We start from the raw sequence: 10,609 nt of genomic DNA on the forward strand, positions 1-10,609 counted from the left end.
GGGGGGAGGAGGAGAAAGGGGGGGAGTTGGGAGAGAAAGAACAATAATAAAAAACCCAAACAACAAGCTAACTAACCCCTTGGAAAACGACGCTGGCCGGAGCCGAAACCTCTGGGAATGGCTGGAATCAAGTCTTCTACCTGTTTCCCAGAAGGGAAACCCCCTTCAAGCCCTCCAACCCCCGCTTACAAACAGCTCTCCAATATACACACACACTCTCCCCCTCACTTGTGTAACCCCAGTCTAGAACAACCTTTCCTTCCACAGTCCCCCTCCCCCAGCCAACCACAGTCTACTTCACACAATGAGAGGATCTGAAAGGGCCATCCTCGACTTTCTCTCAACCCCGCCTCCCCCCCAGCTCACTAAACAAACTCCTCCCGGCCCGAGTGGACCTCCGGCCAACTCTCTTTCCCCTCTGTCCAGTCGGTCCCCCTCCCGTCACTGGTCGGAAATCAGATTTCAGAGGTTCATTTAGGTCCCGGTGCCTACAACCGGGCGCTCGCTCCACACCCCGGTTCTCGGGGTGGGGTGAGGTGTGGGGGATGGCTCTTGCCTGACCACTCAGACCCCCACCTCAGGCCTCACTCCCCAGCTTCCCTTCAGCTCCCAGTCACTGAGCGCAGCGCTGGCCCCCGCTGCCGCTCCAGGAGAGCGGCTCTCATGGCGCTCTGCTCCAGCTGCCCGCTGCCTCTTTTCCTCCCTACCCCCTCTTCGACCTCTGCTGACTGACGGACTGAAGGACAGACGGACAGACGGACTCTCCGCCTCTGCGCCTGGAGCCCAGCGGGTTACATCCCACCTCCCCCTTGTCCCCGCCTCGCTCACGCTCACTCGCTTTAAACCGAAGGCTGACTCCAAATGGAGCAGGGGCCCACAGCAAAGTCAGGAGGAGGCCCCCGCGGCTGCCTCTAGGGACAGTGGGGGCCAGAGACTGACGAGCCCTCGGCTCCTCGGTTTCCCTTAATCTCACCCGCCCCCCTGCGCCTCCTCTTTCTTCTCTCCTCCCCTCTTCACTCCTCCTTCCTGCCTGTTTCCTCTTCCTCCATCCCCGGCACCTCGCCTCAGGCTCCCGAGTTCTCCTCCCCTGCCCTGGCCCTCCGGTTCAATAGGTCAGGCTAGGTCACTCTTTGGACCCAGTCGGGGTCCGCCCGCCTCGTTTTTCTTGTCTAACTCCCCCAACCCCCACAAGCTCTCGCACGCTCAGCTTTCGCTCGGCTCTCTCCAAGTCTCCCCTCACACTCGGGCTTTCTCCGCTGTTTGCCCTGTCAAAACACAGCCCAAGTCACGTGTCCCAACAACAGCCAACCCATCCCTCGTCACTTCCTCCCCTAGTGGCTACCACCGAGCCCCCGGGACGGCGCCGGGTTGTTATAGCAACGGAGCAACAGGGTAACAGACTACCTGAAGCGGAGAGGAGGAAAGGGGGAAGGTCTAAGGAAACGTTTCGACGTAGGTTCCCCTCCTCCTCCTCTACCTTGCGTAAAAAAGGGGCGGGGGACTAGTGCTTCGGCGAGGGGACACAACGATTGGAATGCGAAGCCCACGTAGTCCTCGACTCGCTCGGCAGGACTGCCCTGCCCTTCCCTCAGCTCCTTCAGCCTAAGGACGCGGAGCGCGTGAGGGCCCTGGGACTCCAAGAACTTTGCTGTCCAGATATTGACATAGATAAATAGGAAGAAGTACTGGAGTGAGACTGTTCCTGGACTCGACAGATAATTATAGTTTCCGCCTCCTTCACGCAACACTTTAGCAGAGACCCTTCTCCCCTCCTCCTCCGCCCCAGCGGAATGCGGGGTCCTAGGAGGAGGCAATTTAAACGCACTCCAAGCCCACGTATTGGTACTTTTATACCCAAGCTGAGAATCTATATCACCCCCACTCCCCATCCCCTAAGCCTGCCTACCAGTTTCCCTCTAAATCACTGATGATTTTTTAATAGGACAAACTCCCTGGCTCTCGGGACACTCGCTGGTCCAAAAATAAATTTTTACAGCTCCCAAAACACTGAGTCATGCCAGGATGACACTTGACACAATGTTATTACATTGCTTGGCGAGATGTAATTGTGTTGTGGTGCTATAACAATGTGACGTGATGACATTTCAGGTGCTGTGGTGTTTGTGTCATTGTGGAAAGCAAGTTGAATAAGCAAGATAAGCAAGCATTCTAATTTTTTAAAAAGAAAAATAAGCCAACCTAAGTGCTGCTGATAGCAGTATCAACCCAAAGTGTTTAAGACGGGCAAGAGATCTTTTGAGCTTGTTTTTTATGTGAACCTGTAAAGTAACATAGAGCTCAGATTTACAATGCTTTATAGTCTCACAAGTAATAGGTTTTTAAAAGAATCATGTAGTCGTGTAATAGAACCTTATTATTGTACAGTAACAGGGCATCACTTGAAGTTGAGTTTTTTTGTGGGAGAGGTTTTGCCTCAGGAAATATTTATATATCAAAGATATGTTACAAGATACATGAAAAAACATAATCAAACAAATTCTGGATGAATGCATTTTAAAAGTGTTAAAAATTGGTATTTCAATCCTTAACCACATTTTTAAACTGTCTAGACTAATATAGAATAATCCAAATACTGAATTTTTCCCTTTTCAATAGAATATTGACATTGTACCTATTCCATTGCTGCATAATTTTAAATTCCAATGATTATGAGAACTTTGAATGTTATATGATGGAGTGTATGTATAAAACTTAAGGTTTTTTTTTTGATTTGGGATGGGTTTTTTTGTTGTTGTTGTTGTTGTTTTTATTATCACCTGGTCCCTCTTAATGCTGGTGCCTTTGCACTATGATTAGCACCAGTTAAGACTTTTGGAACATTTGTATTTGTTTGTACATAATTGTATGTTTTTTCCCCCATTAGATTGAGAACTCCTAAAGGGTAGGGAATATTTACCTTTCTTTGTATTCCCAGAATTTAGCATAGTACACAATAGAAGGTTAATAAATGCTTTTTGATTTGACCTCTCATTTAGCTTTCATAAGAGAAGACAAAAAGACTATGGTTAAAAATAATCTAGAAACCTAATTTTAGCTTCAACCTAATTTCCCTTTTAGACTATCTATCTTTAAGAGGCGGAAAATTTTTTGCCTCAGCTCCTTTCCTTTCTCTTATCCCTTCTAGAAGAGGATGTCCTCACAATATTAAAATAGCTAAAAGGATAAGAAAAAAAGGCATAGATAATCCACAAATTGACTAACTATTGCTTCCCACCCTCTACACATTTACCACCTATATGGGGACATAAGTGGTTTCTCAGTACTTTCATTTGTCTTAGACCTAACATACAGACTTAACTGAAAATCTTCATTTAGTGAAAACACTGAATAAACATTTTTAAAGTATGCTAAAATGTAGGTTATTTAAGCATGACAAAAAGGTAAAAAAAAAAAAAAGACATTTATAGAATCATAGGATTTTAGCTTTGGAAGGGTGATTACATATCATCTACTTCAAAACTCCCACTTCTAGGAAATTAAGTGATTTGTTAAGGTCATAAAGCCCTAAGTAATAGAGCTGAGATACAAACTCAGGTTTTCTGCAGCCAAATTCTGGACCTTTTATATTATACCATGTTGCCTTTCTTTGTAATTAATTATATTTTAAAAAGAAATTTAAAAAGTATTTAGGACCACCAGACTTAGGTGTTAGGAAAGATTTTAGAGTCTAATCTAATTTCCTTTCATTTTACAAATAACCAATAAGAACCAGAGAGCTTAGATGACAGATGGGTAATAGTAAGTAGAAGAGCCAGAATTTAGATCCAATTCTTCTGGCTACAAATTCAGCACTCTCATTCAACCATCTGATTTTAGATACAGAAAAACCTGATGCCTAGAGATACCCAATAACTTGCCCTTATAAATGTTAGCTGAGTGTTGGTACACCCATGATACCAAGAGTTCCGTTATATATATAGATCATCTAAAAAATGTAATTCTTAGGCATTTCTGTCATCCTTTTTTTCTTTAGTGGTAGAACTAAGCCTAAGTTCTAGATCTGACTTTAATTCCAATGTTCTTTCCAACCCATCACTATTAAGTACATGATGAGAATAAGGTGTCCCTGAAGGAGTCTTTCTTTTACAGAAGCACTGACATGGACTGTCATACACCCTCATATATACAAATGTATTAGAGTCAGGAATGGTCTAAATATGTGAAAACCTGAGATCTCTTTAATAAATGTGTCATACTCAAAGGTCCTATTAAGATACCTCACTGGAGCAGAGGAGGCTGCCTGCCTTTTGGAAAGAGGTGCCAGTAGAATAAAGGCTCTGGTACTTAAATTGGAAAGACTTTGAATATAGTCCAGCAACAGATTGTATCTGTTATTTGAAAAACAGTTTAAGAAGAGCATCCAGGACAACTACTTCTTCACTTCCTACCCAAGTGCTCTCTTTGATTTTACTTTCCCTTCATGCCCTATGTTACCCTCTCATCAGGAACCTCTTCATCTTAAAAAATTTTTTACTTATACCTCATTGGTCTATCAGCACCCTATGCTCCTCTGATTGTAAGGTAAAGTTAAAAGCTGCCCTCCTTTCTTTCCTTCCCTTCTCCTCTCTTCCTCACCCTTCAGCTTTCTTTTGGGTCCTCTTTTCTCTATTAGATTATAAGCTCCTCAAAGGCAGAGACTGATTTTCTAATATCTGTATCTCCACTGCGTAATGTCTGGCACATAGTAGATGTTTAAGAAATGTTTGTTAATTGACTGATGATAGGGATAAAAGGAAAGATATTCATCAGAAGATGATGCTAAATGACCACTTTTTTTGGTCCATGACAGTTCAAGAGAGAAACAAAAATACAAAATAACACCCAGTCTTTTCTAACCTTTGTCTGCTGCCACAGTGATAGGATAAAGAAAAAGATGGCAGAAAGGCCTACCAATCACATTTTAGACCATCTATAAATATTAATTAAACTCTTGGTATCATGGGTGTACCAACACTCAACCAACAGAACCAAACTATATCCATAATGACATTCTTGCTACACAGAGAGGGGCACAAGAAGTGCCATAATCCCTGGGATACCTTGTCATCTCATTTTGAAATAACTGTGGGTGAACAATGAACAAAGAGAAACCCACAAGGATAGCTGAAACATAGCCATGAAATTGTTGGAGAAGATAAAAAGAAGCATGATAATAGGCAAATAACAGTGGATTTGGAGACTATGCATCTAAAGTCTAAGACATAAGCTTGAATCTAGACTCAATAATTTCGTTTATCTTTAGCTAAGTCAAACCACTTTCTCTTTGGACTTCAGGTTCCTCATCTGTAAATTTAGGTCTAATTCTTAATCTTACTACTGTGATGGATTCTTTTAACAGATTATGTTAAAGGTCATGGATGCCTTCTCAGAATGTTTTTAAGTACATAAAATAAAATACACAGGAATACAAAGGAAATCAATTATACTAAAATTAAGATACCAAAAAAAAATTTCACAAATTCAGGTTAAGAATTCTTGATCTATAAAATCTCTAGAGGCTTTGACAACTCCAATATAGCATGATTCTAAACAGAGAAACTTGAGGAAGAACTTGAAAAAATATTAAGTTACATAAACATTGTGGTTATTTTTCAATTGTATCCAACTTTTGGTGACCCCATTTGGGGTTTTCTTAGCAAAGATCCTCAGTTTATTTTACTGATGTAGAATCTGAGACAAATAAGGTTAAATGACTTACTCACAAAGCTAGTGACTGAAGCACAAATCTTTTGACTCCAGGCCTGACATCACTATAAATGTAGGAACAAGGAAGTATGCAGCCCCTGCTAAAGATTGCAAAATCAGAGGGGCCAATTTAAAAGTCCATTAAAAGTCTACAATCTACATATATCATATTTTAACAACAAAATTAGAAGACACTAGACATAAGTGTAGAAAGACCACTGAACTATATCAGGATACAACTTTTTTGCTTGAGTAAAGTGAGATGAAATCTTTTTAAATTGTGTCTAACTAATATTGTTTCTTGTGATTTGCAAAGGATGGAAGAGCATTAGGAGGGAGATTAAAAGCTCAGCTCCATTTTCCAAAGATAAAGTCCTAGAAATATCTATCTTGGTATCAGTGAGGTACTGATTATTAAGTCAAATGAGTCTTCCCCATCATCATCTTTACCTTCATATTCAAGCAATTATCAGACTTACACTTTTACAACATTTCTTACATCTATCCCCTTTCTTTCATTAACCTTATTTCCAGCCTTTCTCATCTGTCACACTTGGACTATTGTAATAGCCTCCTAACTGGTATTTCAGTACTGTATTTTTTCTCCAATTCATAATATAAAAGCCAAAATAATATTTCTACAATACAGGTACAACCATAGCATTCTCCTAAACTCCAGTTGTTCTCTATTAGAACAGTGGGAAGAGTACTATCTCTGAATTCAGAGCTGGGTTTATATTCCACATCTGATGCATTAATAATATCTGGGTCTTAAAATTCCTTAACTATAAAATGAGAAGCAACTAAGTGATTCAGTAGTTAGAGCACCAGGCCTGGATTCAGGAAGACCTTAGTTCAACTATAACCTCAGACACTTACTAGCTGTGTGATCATGGGCAAGTCACTTATCCCAATTTGCCCTAGTTTCCTCATCTGTAAAATAAGTTGGAGATGGAAATCAAACACCACTCCAGTTAGTATCTTGGCCAAGAAAACTCTACATAAGATCTCAGGGAGTCAGACATGACTGAAATAATTCAAAAACAACAAGAGGATTAGATTAGACACCTCTGAAATCCCTTCCATAGATCTAGACCTGCAAAATCAAACAAAAACCACTCTGACTGGGATTTAAAACCCTTTACAAACTGGCTCCAAATTACTGTAGTTCCTCTTTTTATAGAGGGAATGAAGAATACAGCTAGACAAAAGCCTGTAACACAGGAAATCACCAGTATATCCTGATCCAAGAACAACTAGAGGTTTTGATTGTTCCTAAAAAAGACAGGTAGTTCCCCCATTTTATCCTTCTGAAGAAGAGAAAGAATCTCAGCAAGGAAGTAAGCATGAGCAATCAGCTATGGGACAATGTGACTTCTCCACTAGCTAGAGAAGAGATGGATAGGAGTGGATGGGAGAGCAGCTGGCTCCCAGAGCCGCTGATGTAACTATGATATAACCACTGATGGAGCAGCTGATCTCTTAAACATTGACAAAAATGCCTAGATAGAAAGAGGATGGACTTTGTGCAAAGGCCAGCAATGGAGAAACTCCTATCTCCCCACCATCTCCTTGGCACTCAGCTTTCTCCATGAGCTTACTTCCTATTTCTTAAAAAAAAAAAAATTGTTGATTTCTGTATAGGCCACAAGTCTTCGAAACAAGCCTCTTTGTCTCAAATATACTTCATTGTGTGGATGGGTGGGTTCTTGGGAGGATTAAAAGAGGACATAGAGAAGGAGCTTATGGTCTGCTCTGAACAAAGACAGAAAGCAACTCCTAAATAGTTGGGATATCAGCTAGGGGCTCAAAACAAATCAAGAAGACTTTTATTGAAAGCATATTAATTCTTGTGCTGCACTTGTGCCGCAAAATAACTATGGATATGTATACATATATTGTATTTAACATATACGTTAACATTATTTAACATGTATTGGTCTATCTGCCATCTAGGGAAGAGGGTGGGGGGAAGGAGGGGAAAAGTTGGAACAGAAGGTTTTGCAAGGTCAATGCTGAAAAATTGCCCATGCATATATCTCACAAATAAAAAGCTATAATAAAAAAAAAGAAAGCACATACTAACTCTCCCAGCTCTAAATTCAGAGCCAGTACTCTTCTTCCCACTGATTGGAATTTAGGAGAATGGTATGGTTGTATCTGTAGTTTAGAAATATTACTTTAACTTCTAATAATATTATTATTAATCCAGACTCTCCTAGATTTCCTTAGGTAAATAAAAGAGTCCATAATAAGTATGGTAGGGGAAGAAGGCCTAGAAAGTAGAGAGTTGCTTCCTTCCACAACATCTGTTTGAGGTACCTCAAAAGTCCTTTTATTCTTCACCTAAAGTTCAAGGAAATACTCCTCCTCCTTTAGGAGAAAAACCAAAAGAAATAACTTGGGGGATGGGAGGAGGAGGGAGAAGTCAGCCTTAGAGGAAGGATTGGAAACAGACTAATTGAGCTCACTTGAGAATAGGAATCAGAAAGGGGTAGGAGATCGTGTATTTTCTTAAGTCATAATTTCCCCAACACCACCTCGGACAGATTACCTTTTTAGTTTGATGGTACCTTCTTCCCTTTATAAACTCTACAATTTGGCCAAATTCACCATTTTGTCCATTCTAACACATAAAGTCCAATTTCCTATCTCTCTGCTTCTATTCACAATCTCTGCCATTTCTAAAATGCCTTCCTTCCTTCTGCCTCTAAGTGTCCTTCCTTTCTTTTAAAGTTCAGTTCAAGCATTGTCTCCTACATATGGCCTTCCTTGATCCAAAGAGTGGATCTCCCCTCCCCCCCCAACTCCGCAATGATAATGCCATGGTACCAAATTACTGTATATTTAAAAATGCAGCTATAGCCTTCCTTATGGAACCTAAGCTCCTCAAAAGCAGAAAGACTGTTGTCCTTTGTCTCTATGACCTAGCACAAGGCCTGGCACATTGTGAACATTTAAGAAATGCATGCTGATTGACGAAGATGAAAACACCATATTGGATATCAGTACAACTCCAATCTCATATATGTTAAAAAGCTGTTGACTGAAAAAAAATGGAAAATGAATTATGTAAAGGAGTTGATTGTAAGGCTCTCTCATCATTATTCCAGAGAAGTGGAAAGTTGCCTTAATCCAAAAACTGACTAATCCAGCAAAGGGCTGATTTTGTTCAGTGTAGATGTATGGCAGACAAGTACAACAGCAATTTACAGAACAAACAACTGCAGAATTCTGAAGAGGGAATGATAAGAGATTTTGAGAAGTATTGCTTCTCAAAACAGCATAAGAAGGAAAGGGAGAAATGATCTGAGAGAATTTTAGCACAAACTCCAGCTAAACTAGATCATATTGAGAGCAGATGCAAATGAAGCTATAAGGAGGACAACAAATTGACATTAATTAGAACAGGTCTGCCAGCACCTCTTATCTATTTTCATCACTGACAATGTAAAACCCCTGCAATTGAACTCCATCTTTCTTGAAAGAAGCTTCAAGGTGTAAGTGAAAGGACATTGGCTTTGGAATCAGAGGTTGAGGGTTAAATCCTGCCTCTGATTTGGGAGAAGTTAATAACATTAGCTGTGTGAATTAACTTCTCAAGGCTGTGGTTTCCTATTCAGGTAAATGGAAATAATCTACAAAACCTAACTTAACAGAGTTGTTATGACAAATGAATCCTGAAACCTGAAAGCATTGGGTTAATGTGCTAAATAGTTACCTATAATTGGTAGCTAATTTAGAGTGCCAAGCCTAGAGGAAGAAAGATCTGAATTAAAATCTAGAATCAGATATTTACTAACTGTCTGACCCTAGAAAAGTCACTTAATGCTATTTACTTCAGTTTTCTCGTCTATAAAATGACCTGGAGAAGAAAATAGCAAGCCACTCTGATATGTTTGGCAAGACCCCAAATGGGGCCACAAAGAGTCAAACAGAGCTGAAATGACAACAACTCAACAACAATAATTACTACTACAAAGAAAGTGGTGGTTGGTGGAAATCATCCCTGGTCCTAATCAACATTAGAAATCTATACTGAACATGTGTAATTTATATCAGATTGCTTGACGTTGAGAGGAAGGAGAAAAAATCTGGAACTCAAAATCCTACCAAAATGAATGTTGATAACTATCTTTACATGTATTTGGAAAAATAAAATACTATTGAGAAAAAAAATCTATACAGAAGGGAATGTGATTTTAAAAGCAACCTTTTGGGTGCCAGGTTTTAAATGGACACAAGCAGTTGAGCAGCTTAGCCTCTGACTACTTAGAATTTCAGAGCTCCAAAGATGCACCATCTAAAGTACTCAGCACAAGGCCTAGCACATAGTAGGCTCTGTATAAAGCTATTGTTATAATTATTCTCCATACAGATCTGAGCCAAAGTCACTAACCTGTACATGATTTTCTACACCAGGCCACATCTTCACGGTATTGCCTAAGAGAAAGAAAGTATAAAATTACCCATTGTGCCTGTTATCTATTTATTGCTCAACAAAACAAAACAAACTGAGCAAGTTTGGCCTTTTAAAGGCCATTCCTCCAACAATATGCCTTCCACAAATGTTAAGTTTATATATGGATTGCATGATAGTTACAACCACAGAAATCACAATGTTCAATGATCTTTCAAGTATCCACATCAAGCAAATCATAGAATAAGCAAATGTATGCTCTTACAAAAAAGTAATCATACAGAATCATAGATGATGTCCTTTGTGACTCTTTTTTTTTTTTTAGAAAAATTGCTTATAAATGGAGAAATTCTTCCTATATTCCTAATTGTGGATATTAGGTTAATTACATGAAGCTGTGAAAGTCTTTGGGCACTCCCTCCTTAGTGTGATCTGGAGTACCTCCAAAGAGATCAGCCTCCTCATCTGCACAGGAAAGAAAGT

The 10,609-nt window shown here is 39.9% G+C and overlaps 1 protein-coding gene across 4 annotated transcripts in view; it reads right to left on the reverse strand.

Annotated features, from left to right (window-relative positions):
* The window catches only part of ATOSA (atos homolog A), a 105,427-nt gene extending 95,298 nt beyond the window's left edge, over window positions 1-10,129 (reverse strand). Inside the window, exon 1 of one of the 4 annotated variants that reach the window (XM_051980677.1) lies at window positions 77-1,306. The gene's annotated coding sequence lies outside the window, so the exon portion shown is untranslated. Of the gene's footprint in view, window positions 1-76; window positions 1,307-10,105 lie in introns of those variants that run through there. The other 3 variants (XM_051980676.1, XM_051980675.1, XM_051980674.1) reach the window with 3 other exon arrangements.
* Between the last annotated feature and the right edge of the window lie 480 nt (window positions 10,130-10,609).

Source organism: Antechinus flavipes, chromosome 2 (genome assembly GCF_016432865.1).
Source record: "Antechinus flavipes isolate AdamAnt ecotype Samford, QLD, Australia chromosome 2, AdamAnt_v2, whole genome shotgun sequence".
Lineage (NCBI taxonomy): Eukaryota > Metazoa > Chordata > Mammalia > Dasyuromorphia > Dasyuridae > Antechinus > Antechinus flavipes.